This window comes from Meriones unguiculatus, chromosome 3, assembly GCF_030254825.1.
Source record: "Meriones unguiculatus strain TT.TT164.6M chromosome 3, Bangor_MerUng_6.1, whole genome shotgun sequence".
NCBI lineage: Eukaryota > Metazoa > Chordata > Mammalia > Rodentia > Muridae > Meriones > Meriones unguiculatus.
In genome coordinates, this window is record NC_083351.1 from 154,167,373 (window position 1) to 154,191,911 (window position 24,539).

A 24,539-nucleotide genomic window follows, 5' to 3' on the forward strand; every position below is an offset into this window, starting at 1 on the left:
CCATTTTTACTATGTAAATCCTGCCGATCCACAAGCATGGGAATTCTTATCTTATATCAGAAGATAGCTTCTGGTATCTTATTCATTTTCTTTCTTCAAAAGTTTGACTTTCTCGTTTTTCACTTGCTTGGTTAGAGTTACACCAAAATATTTTATATTAATTGTTGCTAGTGGGAAGTTGTTGTTTCCCTAATTTCTTTCTCAGCCCTTTTGTCACTTGTATAAAGGAGGGCTATAGACTTTTTTGAGTTAATTTTGTATCCAGATACTTGGTTGAAGGTGTTCATCAGCTGTAGGATATCTTGTAGATATCCTGCAAGATATCTAGCAATATCTTGGAGCTCACTTATATATACTGTCATATCATCTGCAAAAAGCGATACTTTGACTCCTCTTCTAATCTATCCCCTTGATCTCCTCTAGTTTTCTTATTGCTCTAGCTAGAACTTCAAGTGCTATATTGAAGCAATATGGTGAGAGTGGGCAGCCATGTCTTGTCCCTTATTTTAGCAGGAACCTTAATGTTTCTTTCCATTTAACTTGATGTTGGCTTTTGGCTTGCTGTATATTGCTTTTATTGTGTTTAGACATGTGCCTTGAATCTGTGATCTCTCCAAGACTATAATCATGAAGGGGTTTTGGATTTTGTCAAAGGCCTTTTCTGCATCTAAGGATGATCATATGGCTTTTAATTTTTTCAGTTTGTTTATATGGTGGATTAAATTAATGGATTTTCATGTGTTGAACCATCCCTGCATTCCTGGTATGATAGATGGTGGATGATATTTTAGATATGTTCTTGAATTGTTTTCAGGTATTTTTTGAGTATTTTTACATCAATGTTCATAAGGGAATTGGTCTGAAATTCTCTTTCTTTGTTGGGTCTTTGGTTTAGGTATCAGGGTGACTGTGGCCTCACAGAATGAGTTTGACAATGTTTCTGCTGTTTCAATTTTGTGGAAAAGTTTGAAAAGTATTGGTATTCACTCTTCTTTGAAATTCTGGTAGAATTCTGTACTAAAATCATCTGGCCCTAGACTCTTTTTGGTTTAGAGGCCTTAATGATTGCTTTTTTTCCTTGGGGATTATAGTTTTATTTAAATTGTTAGCATGTTCTTGATTTAACTTTGTTAAGTGCTATCTATCAAGAAAATTATCCATTTCATTTAGATTTTACAATTTTTTGGTGTACAGGTTTTTGAAGTACAACTTTGAGAGACCAAAAGATTAAAAATCAGTGGTGTTATTTTAAAGTTTAAAAGCAAAAGCCTGAACTAAGGCTAGCTGGGTGGAGATATGTCCAGCCATAAAGCCCTGAGGGGAAGAACTAGTCTTACTGCATTCTTTTCCTGCCCACTAGAGATAAAGTTGCTAGGAAACTGGCCCGTCCCCTTAGGGAGGGACACCAGATCGTTAAAGGTTTGGGACCTTCCTATAGCCAATCAATTCAAAGTGCAACATCCCTTTTGAGTTTTGACCAACAGATGCTTGCCAGGCAGGAATCAGCCCTGCTCTGGTCATGCTGGGAGGAACCGGAATCTTTCAATCACCCAGCTAACCTGAGCACTGGGCTCCCGGTTCTCACCACTTTGGCGATGGGGGTGTGAGCCCAAACTGTAGCTTGTAATCATTTGTAATGAAAAGATCCTCATGTGTTTTGCAACAGATTCGACTCCTGGTGATGGTCTTTTGGAGTATCGTGATTCGGGCACAACAACTTAATGATTCTTTGGATTTCCTCAATGTCTGATGTTATATTCCCCACCTTACCCCCCTTTATTCTCATTTTATTAATTCAGATACTCTCCCTCTATCTTTCAGTTAGTTTGGCTAAGGGTTTGTGTATGTTGTTGATTTTCTCAAAGATCCAGGACTTGGTTTTATTGATACTGTATTGTTCTCTTTGTTTCTAGGTTTTTGATTTCAGCCCTGAGTTTGATTATTTCCTGCTGGCGACTCCTCTTGGATGTATTTGTTTCCTTTTTTTTTTTTCTAGAGTTTTTAGGTGAGCTAGTAAGTTGCTGTTATGAGCTCCCTGTCCTTTCTTTCTTTCTTTTTAAATGACAGCTTTATTTTCTGAGCGCAAGGAGGCAATCAGTTTGGGATATGAACAGAATCTCACAGCAGAAGCTGTGTTGCATATTTAAAAGGTGAAAACCACAATTAGCTCACATTGTGGTAAGGGGATGGGGTACACAGTGGAACAGGGTAGTCATCTCTGAATCAATTTTCTATTTATTTATTTATTTATTTGACTATCTAGATAAGCAGTTTTAGCTGACCTTTAATTTGGTTGATCCAAGTAATGTCTTTGTTTAGGGACAGCTTGAAGGGACTTAGCACTATGAACTCATTGCACCCATAGTTTTGGGCATGCTGTGCCTTCATTTTCATTAAATTCTAGAAAGTCTTTAATTTCTTTCTTAATTACCTCCCTGAACCAATGGTCATTAAGTAGAGAGTTGTTCAGTTTCCATGAGTTTCTATGCTTTGTATTGTTTCTATTGTTGTTGTAACCTAGCTTTAATCCATGGTTGGATAGAATACAAGGTATTACTTCAATTTTCTTGTATTTGTTGAGGCTTGTTTTGTATCCAAGTATGTCGTCAATTTTGAAGATGGTTTCATGAGGTGCTGAGAAGAAAGTATATTCTTTTGTGTTTGTATGGAACATTCTGTAGATATGTTAGGTCCAGTTCACTCATAATGTCAGTTAATTTTGTTATTTCTCTGTTTTATTTCTATATTAATGATCTGTCCATTGGTGAGAGATGTGTGTTGAAGTCTCCTATATTAAAGTGTGAGGTTCAATGTGTGATTTAAACTTTACTAATGTTTCTTTTACAAATGTGGTTGCCCTTGCCTTTTAGGCACATATGTTCAAAATTGAGATGTCCTCCCCATTGATTTTTCCTTTGATGAGTATAAAGTTCCCTTCCCCAACTTTTTTTCTTCTTTTGGTTAATTTTGGTTGAAAGTCCATTTCATTAGTTATTAGAATAGCCACTCTAGTCTGTTTCTTGAGTCTGTTTGCCAGGAAAACCTTTTCCAGCACTTAATTCTGAGATAATGTCTATAGTTATTACTGAGGTAGGTTTCTCCAATGCAGCAGGATGATGGGTACTATTTAGGCATCCATTCTGTTTGCCTGTGTCTTTTTATTGGGGAGTTGAGGCTAATAATATCTACAAATATGAAAGACCAGTTGTTTATTACTTTCTATTACCTTGATGTTGGTGGTGGGAGAGCTTATGTGCATGCTTCCTTTCTTTTGGTTTTTCTGCTGTGGGATAATTTGTTTCATGTGTTTTCCTGGGTGTATGGAGCCTCTTTGGGTTGGAATTTTTCTTTTAGTATCTTTCGCAAGTATGCTGTTTAAACTTGGTTTTTATCTTAGAATATCTTGTTTTCTCCATCTATGGTGACTGAAAGTTTTGTTAGGTGTAGTTGGTTGACAACTCTGCTCTCTTACTGTGTGCATGAAATCTGTCTGTGCCCTTCTGGCTTTAATAATCTCTGTTGAGAAGTCAGGGGTAATTCTGATAGGTTTGCCTTTACATGTGATTTTGCCATTTCCCTTTGTTGGATTTTAAAATTCTTTCTTTGTTCTATATAGTGTTTTGATTATTATGTGGTAGGATGATTTTCTTTTCTAGTCCAATCTATTTGGTGTTTTGTAGAAATGTTTATAGGCGTTTCTTTCTTTAGGTTGTAGAGGTTTTTTTTTTTCTGTTTGTTTGTTTGTTTGGTTGGTTGGTTGGTTTTTTTTCTTTTTAAGATTTTGTTGAAAATATTTTCTGGTCCATGGGGAGTTTGGGGTCTTCTTCTATTCCTAATATTCTTAGGATTAGTCTTTTCATATTGTCCCAGATTTCTTGGAGTTGTTTTGTTTCAGTAACCTTCTAGATTTAACATTCTCTTTGACTGATGTTTTGATTACTTCAATTGTGTCTTCTCCACCTGAGATTCTCTCTTCCATCTCGTATATTCTGTTGCTGGTGCTTATGTCGGTACTTTCTGTTCTCTTCCCTAGGTTTTCCATCTTTAGAATTGCCTCAGCTTTGTTTTCTTTATTGCTTCTGTTTTCATTTTTAGGTCCTAAACAGTTTTATTTATTTTCCTTTCTTGTTTGGTAGTATTTTCTTTTCTTTTTTTTTTTTTTTAAGGGATTTATTCAAGTCCTTCACCTATTTAGTTGTACTTTCCTGCAGTTCTTTAAGATATTTATTTTCTTCTTTTAAGGTTTCTATCATTTTCATGAACTCAGATTTGAGATCATTATCTTGTGCTTCCAGTGTGATAGGATCCTCAGGCCTTGTTGCGATAGAATAGCTGGGGTTTGGTGATGTTGTATGACCACGGGTTTTGTTGCTAGAGTACTTGCACTGATCTCAAGCCATTTGGTTGACTCTGTTATTAGCGGGCCTGTTGGTCTCTGATGGTAATAGGTCTCTCGGGTTGTCAGTAGAGTTAGAGTTCTTGGTTCCAGATGTCCTCAGCCCTCTGTTTTTCCTGCTGCTCCCTGATCCCTAATGGTATCCTGTGCCTCTTATCTGGGTGGGTATCAGGGAATGGCACAGGCCAGGGAACTGCTGCTCCCTGATCCACTGTGGTTTCAGGGCCCACAAATCTGGGTGGGTTCCGGGGATTGGCACAGGCCGGGACATGAGGCACACAGACAAAGTGAAGCACAGAAGGCCCTGGGCAGACCTGGCCACTGTTGCTGGCAGACTGTAGGAGGCCAGTAGTTGGGGGATAATGTGGGGACTCTTACCTGCTGCTCCCTAATCTGTGCTGGTCTCAGGGACCTCAGATCAGGGTGGGGCCTGGGGAATGGGACAGATAAGGAATCTGGGGTTTGGACACAAAAATGTATATTATTTTATGCCAACTGTCTCTTTCAACCAACCAAAAGTAGCAACAAAAAACATAACTCTTGACAGTGAATGTGCAAGGCAGAGTACTAACATAATTTCTACACAACAGGCAGAAAAAGAATGTGCCATTGAAAAATTGGAGCATATCAGATGACAATTTCTGATCTTCAATTATATATGAGGATTGTGTATACTTTTATGTGTTTTAAGCATAAGCCTCGGAGAATTTGTATTTTTTAATATTTGGAAATGTAGATACATATTATATAATATGGTAATAAATTATAAAATATCTTCAAATGAGTAAAATTAGGAGCAATCCAAATTCTATAATAGGATATTTAAAAAAAAAACATGTTTATAAGAATTGCTGTTATCTTATTAACATCTTACTTTCTTCTTATTTTTTTTAACACAGAAGATGCTAAAAACAAAGGAGAATGTGGTGAAAATCATTATATGTTAACATAGGTTAAAACATAAACTAAAATATTCTCTTTAAATACTTTCTGGAAAGAGTTAACAAAGAAACCAGTTGGTTGTAAAACTGTTAATCTTCTAATTTGCTTTATATTTTCCATATTTTTTACTTCCAGTAATAAACCCATAGTAATCGCATGTGCCAACAAGATGAACCATATTTCAATCTACAATTTGGCTATGTCTATGTTTGCTTTGCACAGTGGAAGCAGATAACATGAGCATCATTAGGAAAATAACAAAATCTAACTATATTTTCAGTTTAAAGAAGCTCATGAGAGCATGATGCTTTGTATTAAAAAACATTATCATTGTTCAACAGAAATGTTTAAATAACATCTTAAATCCTTTAGAACTTATATTGTAAATCATAGTTAAGACAAAATTTCACGGTAAATTATCAATTATACTTTTAGTCAATATAAAATAGATGTACTGTTAATCAGAAATGAATATATCTACATATGCAATTTTTTTCTTTTTCTTTTGCAGCCAAGGTCTTGGAACTAACACATAAATAACATTAATATACTCTAGTCTATCACACTACGTTTTCCAAAAATTAAATGGGAGATCACTGTATAATCCCTAATTTTTCATCAAAGCTCTTTTTTTCACTTTAAAAAATTTATTTGTATTTTTATAAATTACAGTTTATTTACTTTGTATCCCCTCTGTAGCCCCCCTCCCTCATTCCCTCCCAATTACACTCTCCCTCCCTCATCTCTTCCCATGCTCCTCCCCAAGTCCACTGATGGGAAGGTCCTCCTCCCTTTCCTTCTGACCCTAGCCTTTCATGTTTCAACAGGACTGGCTGCAATGGCTTCATCTGTGGTAAGACAAGGGTGCACTCCCAAGGGAGAGATGATCAGAAAGCCTGCTACTGAGTTCATGCCAGAGACAGCCCCTGCTCCCTTTACTAGGGAAACCCCATGGAGACTGAGTCTATGGGCTACATCTGAACAGGGGATCTAGGCTTTCTCCATGCATGGCCCTTGGTTGGAGAACCAGTCTCTTCAGGCTCCCCTGAGCCCAGATTTTTTTGGCTCCTTTGGTCTCCTTGTGAAGTTCTGGTCCCTTCCAGGTCTTTCAATCTCCCCCCTTCTTCTATAGGATTCCCTGTACTCTTCCCAAACTTTGGCTCTGAGTCTCAGCACCTCCTTGGATACCCTGCTGGAAGCAAAAAGACACACATGGTATATACTCACTAATAAGTGGATATTAGACATATAGAATAAACATACAAAAATCTGTACACCTAAAGAAGCTAAGCAAAGATGAAAACCCTGGTAAGATCGTCAGTCTTCATGTAGAAAGGCAAACGGGATAGGCATCAGAAGAGGGAGAAAAGAGGCAACAGGACAGGAGCCTACCACAGAGGGCTGATGAAAGACTTTACCTATCAAAGCTCTTAATATTATCAAAATGCATATGACTGCAAGGAAGTGAACACCAGGAAAAAAATCTTAGAACATGGACATGTACTGTAATGGATTGTCTAGTTATGTTTGATGTCAACTATGGTTTTTGTGTGTGTGATTTTATACTTTTTAAAATTACTTTGTTTATTCAATTTACATTTCTGTCATAGGCCCTTCTTTCCCTCCTTCCCATTTGTACTCCCCTATTCTGAGGAACAGTGGAACCCTCCCCAAACTCACCCACCCTAGCTCTTCTATTCACAGGTGAACTTAGTTCTTCTTCCCCAGTAGCTTGGTAGGGCAGCCCCATCAGGAGGAAGTGATTAGAAAGCAGGCAAAATAAACCATGTCAGAGACACCCCACCCCTGCTTTCCTCACTAGTGGCCCCAGATGAAGCCTGAGATGTCTATCAGCTACATGTATGTAAAGAACCTAGGTCAGTCCAGGCATGGTCCTTGGTTGTTGTTCCATACTCCATAGGTCCCTCTGAGTCCTGGTTGGCTCTGCTATGAACATAGTTGAGTAAATGTCCTTCTTGTATGGTGGAGCATCTTTTGTGTATGTGCCTAGGAGTGAAATAGCTGGGTCTTGAGGTTGGGCCTTTCTAAGAAAGCTCCAGATTGGTTTCCAAAGTTGTTGTACAATTTTGCACTCCCAGTAGCAATGTAGGAGGACACCAGAAAAGATAACCCACCCTATTTAAGAAAGAAACTTATAGGCTTGTGAAATAGATTTTTTAAGTTATCGTTAACTTATTTAAGGTCAATACTGGGACACAGACAACACTGACCAAATCCTCATCCTCTAATTTCTGTGTTTTTATTCAACTATAAATTCTGCTTTTAGTATATTTCTTATACTTAAAATTGTAGATGTACTGCTTACTTGCTCATTGATACATAAATGTTTGTTGAAAAAACAGCTAAACTAATTATAAATGCTTGATGGAAGAAATAAATATAGCTTCAAATTTCATAGCTTTAATTTGTAAATAAAATAAAATAAAATAAAAGTAATATAATGCTTTCTCTGGATTTTTGCAGTGGTCAGCTTCAAAAGATAATGTCATCCCTAGATCAAGGACAGAACAATGAGTAATACCAGAGGTTAAAATTGAAGTATAGCTGCAACAATACATTGAATTACTGAAATGGAATGAGAAAGTGACAGAATTTACTTTGAATATGTGTTTATAAAGGTGTTTGTACTTAATTATAGGTATAAATTATGCCTATGAAGTAATAAACATATTTCTTTCAATTAATAAAGTTAAAAAATTTCAGAAATATTTTATAAGGTAAGAGTTAATACTTTGCAAAAGGCTTCAACTTTGGTTGATTGAGCCAAGAGGCTCCAAGTTTGCAGATTGCTGCTCAAAATGAAATCAATAAACACTTTTCTTTGTAGTGGGGATCTTACAGAATAGAACATAAATCTAAAGGAAGACTAAAACATTGATGACCTGTTAAGACATATTGGTTAACTTTCATATTAGAAAGCAAAACAAAGTACAACAATGGATGACCCCACTCACTGAAGGGCCTCTCTGTTAGAATTTTATCTTCAGCATTCTTTCATGAATTGGTAAAAATGTTTTTTGAACTGGTTTCAAGGCATGAATCCATTGATTTGCTTGGAGACTAGCTTTCAATACAATGTCTCCAGGCTGTCTGGCATGCCAGTCACCTTCAGGCAGTTTTTTAAATGAAGGCTTGGTAAATTGCCTCTAAATTTATTGTAGAGTTTCGTATATTGATTAAAAATTATACTAAATAATGAAATATGAAAAAAATGCTCCTGTGACGTGTTGATAACGAGACTTCAAAATAATATCATAAAAATACCATGAGTCTTTGCAAAGTGCCTTGTGAATACTTTGTGAACGAGTCCCTAAGCTGTTTAAGAGTAACTCCCAAAAGAATGTTTTTCCATTCTGTGTACATGGAAACTACATGGTAATTGTCATCCCTGAAACTTTAAGTCATAGAACTGATGAGCTGCTTGACTGACCTATCGATCCCTGGTGGAAATAACAAAGTCTCTGGTTTCTGGACTCCTGAATGCACACAGAGGGGCACTGCTAATCTGTCCACATCCAGGACGACTTATGTACATGAAATATGTCTAAACAAAACAAAGCCCTTATTTGTTTTTGTTTTGTTTTAATGTGTTTTTAATTTGTTTAATGTTTTTTTGCTTTATTCACTTTGTAGTTTAATTTCTTTCCTTTTTGTTTTTGAGATCATAGTATAATTACATTTTCCCCTTCCCCTTCCTTTGTTCGAGCCCTCCCATGTGCCCCTCCTTCTTCTTCAAATTCATGGCCTGTATTCACTAATTGCAGTTTGTATTTTTAACCATGCTTTGTGTTACTTTAATGCAGTTTGTTAGAGGTAAAATGATGAATGGGACACATTGTTTTGTCTGAGACCTGATAAAGTCAATTCTGTGAAAAACTTTAAACTGAATATCCTAAAGTATAAGAACTTAAAGGTTTCCAAGAAGACGTGATATATAGTACATGGGCATCAAATCTTTAACATTTTCTTGTAATTGTCTTTGCCTTCAACAAAAAAGATCATGACAAATGCGTAATACTTCTCAAGTACATGGAATGGCATTACAAGCACAAAAGAAAAAAATATATATAAATACCTTCAGAAGCCAGCAAACACTAAATTTACATGGATTAAGAAAATAAGCTAGTAAGAAGAGAAACTTGCCTAGCATCAAGGGTTTTTTTTATTTGTTTGTTTGTTTGTTTTTCTGTTTTGTTTTTGTTTTGTTTTGTAATCTTTATTCCAAGAAGAAAAAAGTCTGTATTGTCTAGTTATGAACTGGGCATATTTGAGTTGATGAAAACAGAAGATAGTTATTATAGACAATATCAATGTATACTTAATGAATATATACGTACTTTATATTGCTCACCATTTATGCACATCTAACTTATAACAATGAAACCAGCTCATTCCTTGTTCTGTTTCTTCCAGATTTACTTCATCTCTTTTTTGGAGATTTAGTGAACTTTAATATTTACTGAGCTAAGGAGTTATGTGGGTTCCATTACTGTGATAGAAAGTGCAAGTTGAGAGCTCTTTAGAAAAGCTTCAAATTGTCATCAAAAATGACATGAACTCACTCTACCTGTTCTTTAATCAACAGAGATGAAGCAAAAGACTTAATTCATGTCTAACAAAATAAGACTGAGTTCAGGGTGCCACAAGATATTTTTAAGGACATGATGGTCTTTGCACTGATCCTTGTAAACCTTGGGGACCTATAAGCATTATGATAACAAAGCTGATGTATACTGTACAAGTGAAATGTTGTCAAAGCAAAGTGGACTGAGATAGCAGAAATACTGCTGAGTAGATAACTAAATATGCCCAGGAAATGCATAATTATGGAACATAATTTCATAGTTATGTTTTTTTAAAATTAAAATATGGCTTATGGAAAGATGCTATTGTGATACTGTAGACAGTTAAAACACACACTAGACTAGATCAGAAAAAAAAATGCCCATGAGAAACTCAACAGACCTGACCAGCCATCTTTGGCAATTACAATATTTATTATGACTATTTTTGTCTGCTTACTCTTTGTATAAAATACTTATAAGAGTTTTTTACTGGTAAGTAGTAGTTAATAAAAATAACTATAATTCTACTGTTTAAGAGATAAATTTTAAGGTTAGTAGAAAGTACAAAGGTTACAAAATTTATATAACATAAAATTATTTGGTTTTAAGTATTGGTAAAACTGTCAATATTTCCCCTGGCTATTTTTCTTAAATTAATAATGCCCTTGTAATACACCAGGTATATTAATTTCAATTAATAAAAACAGAAAATGCTTAAAATAGAATCTTCATTTGGCTTTGTTAATCTTTAGGGGGATGAAGCTCATTGGCTGCTCAGTGTCCAAGTGGGTTCCCTAGTAAGGGGTAAGGGGGCTGTCTCCAACATGAACTCAGTGGATGGCTCTTTGATCACCCCCACCACATGATGGGGGAGAAGCCTTACCAGGCCACAGAGGAAAACAATGCAGCCAGGCCTGATGAGACCTGATTGGCAAGGGTCAGAGGGAAGGGAAGGAGGACTTCCCCTATCAGTAGACTGTGGGAGTGTTATGGGAGGAGAAAAGGGAGGGAGGGTAGGAGTGGGAGGAGAAAAGAGAGGGGCTGGAGTGGGTATACAAAGTGAATAAATGGTAATAAATAAATATATAAATAAAATTAAATTAAAAAAGAATGCTAACAAACAAGAGATGCTGAATAACAACAACAAAAATAAGAATATTCATTATTAGTGTTCCTGTAGCTTACTATGTACCTTATTATAATGATACAAATACCCTTTACATACCTGATTTCATCTTTACATAAGATGGTTTTTTTTGTGTGTGTATGTGCAACAGACATCTATAGATTGTCATGATTTCTGCTAAAAATACAATTTCACATAGATTATCATAGAAACTATTTCTTTCTTTCTTTAAAGATTTGTTTATATATTCCATATATCAGCCCTCTGTCAGATGTCGGGTTGGTGAAGATTCTTTCCCAGTCTGTAGGCTGTCGTTTTATATACTTACTTATAAGTGGGTACTAGACCTATAAGATAGGATAAACATACTAAAATATGTACACCTAAGGAAGATAAACAAGAAAGAGGACCAGGGGTAAGATGATCAATCCTCATCTAGAAAGACAAAGGGGATGGACATTGGAAGTAGGAGAAAACAAGTAACAGGATAGTAGCCTATCACAAAAGACACCTGAAAGACTCAACCTAGCAGTGTATCAAAGCAGATGCTGAGACCCATAACCAAACCTTAGCAGAGTGTAGGGAATCATATGAAGGAAGGAAAAATTAGTATGACCTAGAGGGGACAGGGAGCCCCACAAGGTCCAAATATATCTGGGCACAGGGGTCTTCTATGAGACTGTTTATCCAACCAAGTACCATGCATGGATATAACCTACAACCCCTGCTCAGACATAGCCCATGGTAGTTCAGTATCCAAGTGGGTTCCCTAGTAAGGGGGACAGGAATTGTTTCTGATGTGAACTCAATGTCTGGCTCATTGAGCTTCCCCTCCCCCCCCAAGGGAGGAGCAGCCTTGCTAGGCCACAGATAAGGACATTGCAACCACCCTGAAGATACCTGATAAGCTAGGGCCAGATGGAAGGAGAGGAGGACCTCCCCTATCAGTGGACTTGGAAGGGGGCAAGGAGGAGATGAGGAAGGAAGGGGAGGATTGGGAGGAAAAATGGGAGAGGGCTACAGCTGGGATACAAGTGAATGTATAAAATTGTTTAAAAATAAAAACTACTAAAAAAAAATTTGTTTATCAGCAGGTCATAGTGGCACACGCCTGTAATCCCAGCACTCTGGGAGGCAGAAGCAAGGGAATCTCTGTGAGTTTGAGGCCAGGCTGATCTACAAAGTGAGACCAGGGAAGCCAAGACTACACAGAGAAACAATGTCTCAAAGGAAACAACAAAAAATGTTTATTTTATTTGTGTATATTTCACCTGTACTTGTGCATGCATACAACTTCAATTTTAGTAGGTGAAAAGTTACTGAAATCCTGAAAAATTGCTCGATTGCCTGAAGTTAAACTGAAGTTAAACAGTTGTGAGCTATCACATGGATGCCAGGAACAAACCCCCATGCCCTGGAAGAATGGCAAGTACTCTTAATCATCACACTATCCATCCAGCCTCTCTATCTTCATTTCCTTAAAGCTTCTGATACACGTGATATTTTTTCTTTATGGAACAATGTGATGTTGTCCCTAGGCAATAATTAAAACATCATAAAGCTATTCACTTACTGTTTCCACATTGCTTTTATTTTAAGTTGTCTTTTTAAAAATCTACTTAATTTGTTTTATGTAATAACAAAATACGCTAAGTTAAATGAAAATTACTCACATTTGTAATTACATGTTACACACATTACATAAATCTATGGTTACCAGGGCAACTTCACAGCCATTGTAACTGGAAACAAACTCAACTGAATCTTGAGACCTTGGGCAAGTTACTAAATCCCAGGATGACATTTCATCTGTATGTCAAAGAGAAATAATAATAATTAATATGCTTTCTGCTTCCAAAGAGTCATAGAAGTGGTAAATTGGGAAACACACACAAAACTGTTCGGAAGTAAGCAAACAACAGAATTTGGCAAATATACAGGTGGTTTCTCTCCAGCAGGTGACTACAGGGGAATAAAGCTAGAGCATGTGTTAGAAAATATTTGTGAATGTTCTCTGATTACCATCAAAGCACTTAGCTATTTAAAAGACTGAAACAAAATCTGCACAAATCTAATTTCATTTGGGTCATTAGCACTCCCTGGGAAGCTTTCTTCCAACTGTCTCTTCTAATGATTTACCTTAATATGTGTCCTGATATTTCTGCCTGTGTTCTCCACACTCCCATATTTTATTATGTATTAGTCTTAGCAAATGACTGGCTCTAAAATTGCTGAGCAAATAAAAAAAAAAAAAAGCAGTCCAGAAATTCCACATTTCTTCCAGGTCAACAAATTTGTGAGGATTCTCACCCTACACTCCTCTTTTTCTTTCACTTCCTTGACTGAACAGAAAACGTATATTAGGTTCATTACTCCCCCAACACTCGCCTTCTCAGAGAATGCTTGAATGTTCAACAATTCTGTATTAGAACAGGAATGCCATGCATAACCCACTCCCAATTATGCACTCTCTCCTCTTTCTTTTTTATATATAGGTGAGTAGGACCAGCTTGCAATGAAATAACAAATCACAAAATCATCTGTATTCTTTCCATTTATGAAGTTAGAATATGAAAGTATTGTTTTACTCTTTTAGAAAAAAAAGTTCTTTGCCATTGCAGTAATTTGGCAATCACCAACATCCCAATGCTTAAATCACTACTAGAACATTATACCAAGAGGTACCAATCTTATCCTTGACGTATTAAAATGGGCACACTAAAATTTAAAATGAAAAGGTAAATATACTGTCTAGGCAGTGGTTACAACCAGTTGATGAATATTAAAGGATTGTTTAGGGAACCTTCCTCCATTGCTGGTGGGAATGTAAACTTGTATAACTACTTTGGAAATCAATCTGGCACTTTCTCAGACAATTAGAAATAGTGCTACCTCAAGATCCAGTTCTACCACTCCTAGGTATATATCCAAAAGATGCTCAAGCATATAACAAGGATGGTTGCTCAACTATGTTCATAGCAGATTTATTCATAATATCCAGAATCTGGAAACAACCTACTTGTCCCTAAACGGAGGAAGGGATACATAAACTGTGGTACATTTACATAATGGAATACTACTCAGCAATTAAAAACAAGGAAATCATGAAATTTACAGGTTATTTGGTGGGTATTAGAAAAGATTATCCTGAGTGAGGTAACCCAGAAACAGAAAGACACACATGATATTAACTCACGTATAAGTGTACATTAGCCATATAATACAGGATAAACACACTAAAATCTATAGTTCTAAAGAAGCTAAACAACAAGGAGGATCCTAGGGAAAACGTTTTATCCTCATTCAGAAGGACAAACAGGATAGATATCGGAAGTAGGAAAAGACAGGGAACAGGACAGGAGCCTACCACAGAAGGCCTCTAAAAGTCTCTACCTAGTAGGATAGGGAAGCAGATACTGAGACACAGAGCAAAAGTTTGGAAAGAATGCAGGGAATCCTATAGAAGAAGGGAGAGACTGAAAAACCTGGAGGGGACTGGAACTTCACAAGGAGACCAAAGAGCCAAAAAAATATCTGGGTTTGGGGAGCCTTCAGAGACTGATTCTCCAACCAAGGGCCATGCATGGAGAAGGCCTAGATCTCCTGTTCAGATGTAGCCCATAGACTCAGTCTCCATGGGGGTTCTCTAGTAAAGGGAGCAGGAGTTGTCTCTGGCATGAACTCAGTAGCAGGCTCTCTGATCACTTCCCCCTTGTGGGTGCAACCTTACCTGGTCACAGATGAAGCCATTGCAGCCAGTCCTGTTGAGACCTGATAGGATAGGGTCAGATAGAAGGGGAGGAGGACCTCAAATCAGTGGACTAGGGGAGGTGCATAAGAAGAGAAGAGAGAGTGAGGGTGGGATTAGGAGGAAATGAGCAAGGGGGTAACAACTGGGATACAAAGTGAATAAATTGTAATAAACAATAAATAAATAGTTTTTAAAAGACTTATTTTGATAGTATACTTGTATTGGCTGTGAAGAAATGACTATGGAATTAACAAATGCTTTCATTGATTTAGCAGTACACCACAATTCTTTTTTCTGCATTAGGATTAATGCTTCTAATGCATGCTCTAGAATTGCTCTCATACTTGCCAACATTGAGTGCTTTTGTCTCCTTCTGCAGGGTTCAGTGAAATTTCCAGACTTGTCAACTAACCTCAGCACCTTTGCTAGTTTCTGTCAGTGTCTCCTTTTCTTCCAACTGATCCATTGCTTTTGTGAGTGTTACAACTCCAAAAAATAACAATTTCAATTTTTTTTAATGCAGTTTTTTCAGGAACATTGAACAATCCCCGGACCCCGGGGAAAGCCAGCCCACAGCTTAAATAGCCTCTGGGTAGCCAACCCCAGCGTGCCATGTGGGCAATGCAGATAGGTCCACATACATGGAAGCAAGCCAGATCCTCAGCCTTGGCCAAATGAGGAGTTGTTTGTGACAGAGGGCACTCACCATCGGGAAGGTGGAAGGCGGAAACCAGCTCCATCTTTAAGGCACAGCATTCCGCAGCTCTCTACAGTTCCCCCTTTTTGTTTTAGACGCATCAGGCAAGAGTAGAGGTCTGATCTCTGATATTAGAAATAAAGTGGGACTTTGTACCGATGTTCATTTAGGTGTCATCCACCCAAAGAGCATCAGACCCGTCTGATACCTTTTTCTCAGAGGCAGGACCTGGGGCATCAACCCACATGCAATCAAACATGCTCTTCTCTGGGTCGAAAGCGTCTGACCCTGAGTGCAGTGCTTAGCCTCTCATCCTGAGCATAACATTTTAGCTTTTTATGGTAGCCAACCATGCTTGGGGAGACTGTCCTGCTTCAATGGCTGTAAAGGCCTGAATGATCATGGCTGCATTACGCTGTTGTGAGACTCTAATCTTGCATATACACCACAGGCAAACCAAGGAGGCCAACACCAGAAGGCCTGCTAACGCTCCCATGCCCGCCCATTCCTTCAGATGATTCAGGGCTGCAGCAATCCATGTTGATAATCCTGTGGCTAGTCCTGCGTCCACTCTGGTAGAATTTACTGTGATAATGGCCACTCTCAGCTGCTCCATCGTAGTATGGAATTCTCCAGTCCAATTACCTAAAATATAGCTCGACAATTGTTTAGACAGATTTGCAGCACAGGAAAAATTCTCATGTTGTATGCTAGTGACATAAAGTCCAGCATACTTTCATTGACAGCCAGGTTGAGCGATTTGCCATAGGGTATCAATTTGCTCCTGCACGAGGTCAGTCCTCTGATTGAACACCATCAAGCCTCCTTTTAGTTGAGCATTAATTCCTTTTTGTACATCTAAGGCATGAGCTACATTGGCTAAAAGATTATTCAGGGTCTGAGCAGTCTTCACAGTATGACTCATGGCTAATGCTGTGGTGGTAGCTCCAACAGCCGCCAATGAGATGGCAGTAACAATGGCAGCTATAGTTCCAAGATCCCTTTTCTGTCTGAAGAGAGTCATAGCGTGAGGGGCATCAATGGGCACAGGCACCCAGCGAGGCATGCGAGTGACCAGGGCATACCTAAATTTACTAGCATTCCAGCATTGGGCAAAAAAGCAAGTATCATTACCACAATTACTTGGCTCTATCTGGCTAATAATGAATAAAAATGGGGGATATAAACAAACAGGTGTGGGCTTATAGGAAATATTATGAGAAGCCTTAACCCCCTCGTTGGAACATCTTGCATCAGTTCTAGCAATGTGAAGAGGGACTGCCTCTGACATAATCTGATTGGCCTGCTCTTTGATCACCTCCCCCTGGGGGGGGAGCAGCCTTACCAGGCCATAGTAGAGGACAATGCAGCCACTTTTGATGTGAACTGATGACTAAGATCAGAAAGAAGAGGAGAACCTCCCCTATCAGTGGACTTGGGGAGTGTCATGCATGCAGAGGGAGGAGGGGGCGTGGGATTGGGAGGGGAGGAGGGAGGGGCTTATAGGGAGATGCAGAATGAATAAAGTGTAATTGAGGAAAATTTAAAAAAAGGGAAAAAATAATTTAAGAACCTTAAATGACTTTCAAAAGTGGAGGAAAACATGGAGTTAGTCAATTTACATGGAGCACGTCTCGCCCCTGGGGGCAATGTTCTCCTGAACCTACTCAGACCTCAGACACCACCACTGCTAGTTCTAGAACAATTTCAATTTTAAAAACAATGTTTAATGATGTAGCCTCTTCTACATTTCCCTCAGTGTTTGGTCATATATATTGAGCATGTTGTCTTCTGACATGGTCACAAAGATACACCTATTAAGCAAACTTTGTTCACATTTAGTCTTCCTTCTAGAATGTCGCCTGGCCCCAATAATTTAAGGTGTATTCAAAGAGCTGATATCGATTCCCTACTCCAAACCATTATTCAACCCTAAGAAACCAATCAGTAATTAAATATTACTGGGATGCAGAAAGAAAAATGTTCTTTATAACCCAGGCAAGTCCAAGTTTTATTTTACGTTTTAGCTACAATTTTATTATCCAAACACGTTAGATACATAAAAGAAAATCAGCAGATTCTGTTCTCATCAAACTGTTCATGTTATGATCGCCAACAACATCATTATCACCGACAACAAAAATAATACTCTGGTGAATAAAACAGAGGATAGTCTTCAGGTGTTCTCATAGGAAGAGTCATCCTATAATACAGAGAAAAAAACTCCAAAACAGTGTTCCTGGTGATTACCCATTTTCTGAACCTACTGCTATGACAGCACCGTGGTGATAATGACACTTTTCCATACTGGGTTCATGCACTTTTAATTCTCTGACCAAAAATTTTCTGTCACAGGGTTGTCTGAAATTAGAAGAAACATTGTTTCATAGGTCAGTTTAAATGAGTCTGATTCTACAGCTCCATTATGCTGATTGCTCATATAATAAAAACTATAATACCTATCATTTGTTAAGTCTATATTTTTGACCCAACAGATTTATAATAGCAGTTCAAACAAAAAAGAATGTCACTGAAGCACAGTTTCTAAAAGTGAGGGCCAACCTTTAGAAGGTATACTTCAGCTCTCCTGAAGGAGTCAAAGTTCCAGTGGTTTAAAAGATTGCTAAGGATTCTACCTTCTAAGCCAAAAATTAGGATTGAACATTTAATTTGTTTGAACAAACTCTGGAAATACATGTGTATCTTTTAGAATTACAAACCTTATGAAACAGTGAATTTGGCCAAAAGTGAAAAAGAAAAAAAAAAACAAAACAATAAGTTAATAAAACAATCAAAAGTAAAAATACTGAGGGCAAAATATATGTCATGAAGAGTTGGCAAATGACATTTGCATAAACCAAAATCATTGATGTTAAAAATTAAGTGTCATGACTTAATATTAAGTACATACTTATTTTCATCTTAATTTTCCTTTTACTCTTACTCTAAAGTTTACTAATACTGTTTACTTGGAATCACTTTTATCATATATATATATATAAATATATATGGTATAAGAAGAAGATAAGTACACATTGGGGGTTGCTAAAGAGTTGGTTAAGTTCAGGATACCGTGAAAAGACATGACCTTGTTACCATTAGAGTGTGGTGCACAAGAGATACGGGAGAACAAGCAACAAATAAGTAGAAGTTTCAGAAACAGATGGGAGTCACCAAACAAAAGTGAAAAGAGTGCTAAAAATGTTATGACATATGCAAAAGCAGAGCCTGAGAGAAAGTAAACATACTCCTCTTTGGCAGGATAAGGAAAGAGGACAACATAATACCAGCACCTGGCAGAGAACTTCATCTTTATTATGATAAACTAAATGTTTATGACTAAATAATATAGTCTATTTTGCTTACCTATATTTTCATCATTAGAATATAAAATTCTTATAAAAATTATAATATTTATTTATTTATTTTGTTCATTTTAATACCTGAGGTAAAGTCTTAATGCAGTATGGTCCAGGCTGGCTTTGAACTGGTGGCCCTACTGTATTAATCTCACAACTGGCTAAATACATTTAATTTTTTTTCTATTGATTTTTGTGACCTTTTAACTATTTCTCTACAGTCCTATTCGACACCCAAATTACCAGTATTGCAGAACTGGTGACTAAGAATATCCCTTCCACTGCAATAGGAGATTTGATTAAATCTGTCAGGTGGATTAATTTCCAGTTATAACTCTAAACAGTTGTCTTACTGTGTAGCAGACTGAAAGTCCTTTGAGTGGACATGTGTTTACAGCAATTGTCTCATCAACATCTACTATACTACACGCTGAACAATAGACTAGTTGAAAATAACTCCGCACTGTTCAAAGCCTTGTGAACACAGTTTATAATTCCCCATTTATCTCCACCCCATACCTCACTAAAAAATTTCCAAATGTTCAGACACTTTCTAATCCTGTAAAAGAAAACAGGCTGGATGCAATTGTATATGCTGTACCCACCCTTATCCATCTCTGCTTTAATCAGTATGTGGCATAATTCTCCCTGAGGTCTTTGAAGCTGTATCCCTTCTGCTAGTCCCTTTGCCATTCTTAGAGTCCTCACCCATTATTAACTGAATTAAAATCCTATCTCCTCCTAATTCTATTCAATTCCATTTCATTTTACCAGAGCGATCATTCCAGATACAAGTTTTATACGTTTTCAATATTGTTAAATACTTTAATATCTCTAGGATTTTTCTTAGGATAAGTGTTAAATGATTATTTAAGTTTCCTTCCAATATTCTTTTACATAAAGACATATGACTTTACAAAGAATTCCTAGTCCCAAAAGAGCTTATAAAAACTACTAAATTTTGCTAAAAATTTTATTTATTTATTTATTACAAGTTATTCACTTTGTATCCCAGCTGAAGCCCCCTCCCTCATCCACTCCCAATCCCACCCTTCCTTTCCTTTCTCCTCCCATACCCTTCCCCCAGTTCACTGATAAGGGAGGTCCTCCTCCCCTTCTATCTGACCCTAGTCTATCAGGTCTTGTCAGGACTAGCTGCATCATCTCCCTCTGTGGTCTGGTAAGGCTGTTCCCCCATTAGGGAGAGGCTGTCAATGAGCTAGCTACAGAGTTCATGTCCTAGACAGTCCCTGTTCCCTTTACTAGGGCCTCCAATTGGAAACTGAGCTGCCAAGGGCTACATCTGAGCAGGGGTTCTAGGTTATATCCATGCATGCTCCTTTTCAGTCTCAGAAAAGAACACTGGGCCCAGGTTTTTTTGGTTCTGTTGTTCTCCTTCTGGAGCTCCTGTCCTTTGGGCAGAATGCAGTGAATCTTATGAAAGAAGGGGGAGAGAGAAAGACCTGCTATAAAATTTGAAACATCTTCATATAATACATCATACTCACTGGTAAAATGAAATGAAAGCATTTTTTATGATTTTCACATCTCAACAGAGATTATTCCCATTGTAATCATTTACAAAAGTGCTTGCCTTATGAGTCTAGTGACCTGAGCTTGATCCCAGAACCTGTGCCTAAAATATATAAATGTAACTGTAATTAGTGGGAAAAGAAGTCATAAATTTGAAAGAGTGAGGGGGACTTTGTACAAAAATTTGTATAGGGGAAGAGGAGATGGAGTAAGTAATATAATTATATTATTAATCTAAAAATGAAAAAAAAATGTTAAAGACAGCCATGCTTATGGTGAGTGAGTGCCTGCTTCCTCAGTGCTGTGAAGGGAGACATAGCATTTGGACCTTGCTGCCTAACCACCTTAGGCTTCTCAGGAAGTACGAAGCCAGTGGGACATCCTGTCTCACAAATAAGCCTCCCCCCATCCCCTTTTTTAAGGTGGAGTACAAAGAATGGCACCTGAGAATTTCAAGTGTACAGTTGCATATACAAGAGCATGTACATGCATGCATAAAAAGTCTTCAGTTTCATGACACCCATTTTTTTTCTCACTACTATTCCTAGCTGACTTAGAATCTGCAGTCATCAAATCTCCTCAGCCAACGTGCCATGTCATTTCAACATACTGTGATATGCTACAAGTCATCACTGCTAAGAGATATAAACTGCTAAGGAATGCTTATTAATAATCTTCTTTGTACATTTCAAAAATGATCTTTCTTCTTTCCTTAACTTCTAAAAATGTTTCTGTGCCTCAATAGTTTGTTTGAATTTCAGGGGAAAGTCATTGTATGTTATACTTTCTTTAGTTTTTTGGTTGCATTCTCTCTAGGGCACCAACCTGTTATTTTTCTATGATGGATTCATCATGTTTATTCCTAGACTTAAACCCTGAATAAGAATAGCCATGCGGTAATAGTACTGTCAAAGAGGAACACACAGCTGTATGGCTCTCCTAGAAGAGGGAGGGGACAGCAACCCACCCAAAATAACATATTGCTTTATTCCCTTTAATAGCCGTTTGCCTTGATAGATAGATCATTTGGAAGAATGTTGCTTTGTTTCACAGACTTAAGAGTTCTTCGTCATCTCTCTATCACTTCTATATATGTTCCAATTACTCAATGAAAAAGCACACTCTTGAATTTTATATCTATGGAATTTGTTCACAGCTCATTTATGGCTAAGGAATTTTCAGTATCAGTGTTTGTTTCACGAATGTTCTAAAACAGTGTGTAACAGTACAGTTGGGAAAGCCTTAGTGCTTGATAAATTTGTGTCAAGTTGTTTCCTCAATTATTTAGTAAGAAACAGTAACATCTCCAACTACTGTTGTAGATATATTTGTTCTTTCAGTAGTATTAGTTTGGGCATTATATATACACATATAAATGTGTATAAAATTGGGTTGATATATATGTTGTACTAATTGGAAATTTGCTCATTAATTAATTTGATACTGTGTTTATCATTTTGTTCCTCAAATATTGCTTTTATCTTTGTCATACATAAAGATTTTCTAGTATGACCTTTACCATACTGAATTTTCAGACTAACTACATCACTATATTTTAAGTGAGTTTATGAAGACAGAATAGAAAGGCTTTATTTAATTCACTCTCCTAATCTGTCTTTTATTCAAACATTTTTGACTACTTACATTTCATATAATTATTCATGTTAGAAAAGGACCACATTGAAAATCCTAGATTTGGATTCACAAATAATTGTGAGCCACCATTAAGTGCTGATGATGGAACCCAGTCTTCTGAAAGGACAGTAGACCTCTTAATCCTTTAGAAGCACAGTTTTTTTTTGTCATATAATTTTAGTGTTTCAAACACCAAAAATATGTTTAAAGACAACACATACCCTAAAGTCTTGCATTGACTCTTTCAAACAAAAGAATCAGTATGATATTTTTGTGTAGTTTATTTGGAAACTCAGTATCCCTTTCTACTTTAGATCTAAGGTGAACTTTTATAACCATCAGTTCTAGGCAATGTCTTCACCTTATATCTCTTTTTCCTTGAATAAATGATTTCCTTCATTGATTACATTGTTTAAGCATGGTTTTATTTCAAGCTGAAGGAATAATAAAAATTAAACACTGATGAAGATTGTGTGGATGTTCATCTTCTGTACTAGCTCAAGCGACCGTGCTGAGGTCAGTGACACTTGCTAATGCCAGACACCATGAGAAGGTCCATATAGTCTGTGCTATCACTAGAAACTATGTATAATCATGATCTATGCTCCTGCTGACAATAAGGGTCAAGTAAGCTACTTTTGCCATGGTATTGATGACCCCAGATCCATAGTTAAGAAAGAGGGACATAAAAAGTTTCTGAGTCAACCGTTACCCATACTATCCTCCAGAAAAGTAACAGCCTAGACAGAAAGCCATTGAAGATAACTCTTAAATATTATGATTAGGATCGTGAACTGTAGCTCTCCACAACTGATGGCTTCTGATGGGGTTGCAGGTGGGAAAGGGTTCAGTTTTCTTTAAGGGGCTGGCCACTGGGAAACTTCTTACTTTTTACTTTGTCGTCTATTTTTTTTTTGAATGGGGGTAGGGATCCCCGAAGTTGGGGTGTGGGACTGGGGAGTGAGGATGCTTGGGATTTATGATGTGAACTTTCCATGCAATCAATAAAAGTATTATGAAAAATAAATATTTAAGAGTTTACCTATATCTCTAATCACAAGGATGTGCTTTGTTTTCTCTTGTTTTCCCCCATGCCAATATTTGTAGTAAGTGATGAATCAGACTTCTTTAAGTCAGAAGGAAGAATGATACCTGATAGGCTAGGGTCAGATGGAAATGGGGGAGGACCTCCCCTATCAGCGGACTTGGAGAGGGGCATGGGAGGAGATGAGAGAGAAAGGGTGGGAATGGGAGAGAATTAGGGAGGGGCTACAGCTGGGATACAAGTGAATAAACCGTAATTAATATAAAAAATAAAAATTGAAAAAGGAAAGAAATAGACTACAGAAGTAACACTGTCATGGAGAATGACAGAATGAATCCAGTGGTAGTAGAGGAAAAATGTGTTACTTTGGACCTGTCTCAAGGCTAAGAGGGGAGGGGGAAACCCAGTCTTGGAGGTCAGTTCTAACATGAGAGACTCCTACTTCTGCAAGGGCTGCATTGTATAGTGAACTTGGAGTGCACTGTCCAAGTACCTGGGCAAACAGGGAAGCTGCCCCCATGCTTGAATATGGCTCTGTCTGAATACGTTTTTGCCTGTTTAATGGCCAACCTTGATGAAAGAGAATACACCCATGTATAAATTGTGATTCTCCAGGGTTTTCTAAGATGTACTAATCGTCTTAATTTGCAAAGTGCTTCATGACATGCTACTTCTGCAGAACCTCGCCCCTTTCCAATCATCCAGGCTTTGTGCTTGCTAGCATCTGTTTCTGTGACAGGACTTTAAACAAGACAAGCATATTAATAATATCCCTGCCTCTGAGACACAGACCAATGCAGCTTTGCAATCCTCTGATCATCTTTTTCTCAAAACAATAATAATTTAAAAGCCTTATGCATGCTCACTCTATTCTGTGCCTATGGAAATTAACTAGGACTGAGTATAATGTATTATTTATATTGCTCCTGGAATTTAAGCCCTCTGGTTCTTTCAAGCACTATAATTTGTAAAATTATCTTCTCCCAATATTATATGACAAATAGGTCACTGCTATCCTTCTCCTAAATTTATTAATGTGAAAAATGAAGCAAGACAGTAAGAAAACCTAACACATGAATACCTCACAGTAAGGAAAATATGAAAGTCTTTTGCTCTGAAAGTTGCTGTCTTTCAGCCTTCCAATTGATTTTTGCCTTGTTACCATTGTTTATTGGCTTAAAAACTGTGAAAGATACACGAGAAACAAGGAGAGCAATGACAGTAATTAACAAGAGCAAATCCTTTGTTAAATGAGAAGTGTGGATGGCATATTAGCATATTTGCACATCATGAAGAGAGTTCATCTCTACATTAGGCACATTCAATATTTATTACAAATAAGCAATTTTCCTGGAAATGGAAAGTGAGTTAAGTGTAGCTTTCATTGCAGAATAATGGGAGCACTGAAGCCCGTGCTAAGAGCAAAGCTCTCTTCTGACTTAAAGTCTGGTCCGTACCTACTCAGTACT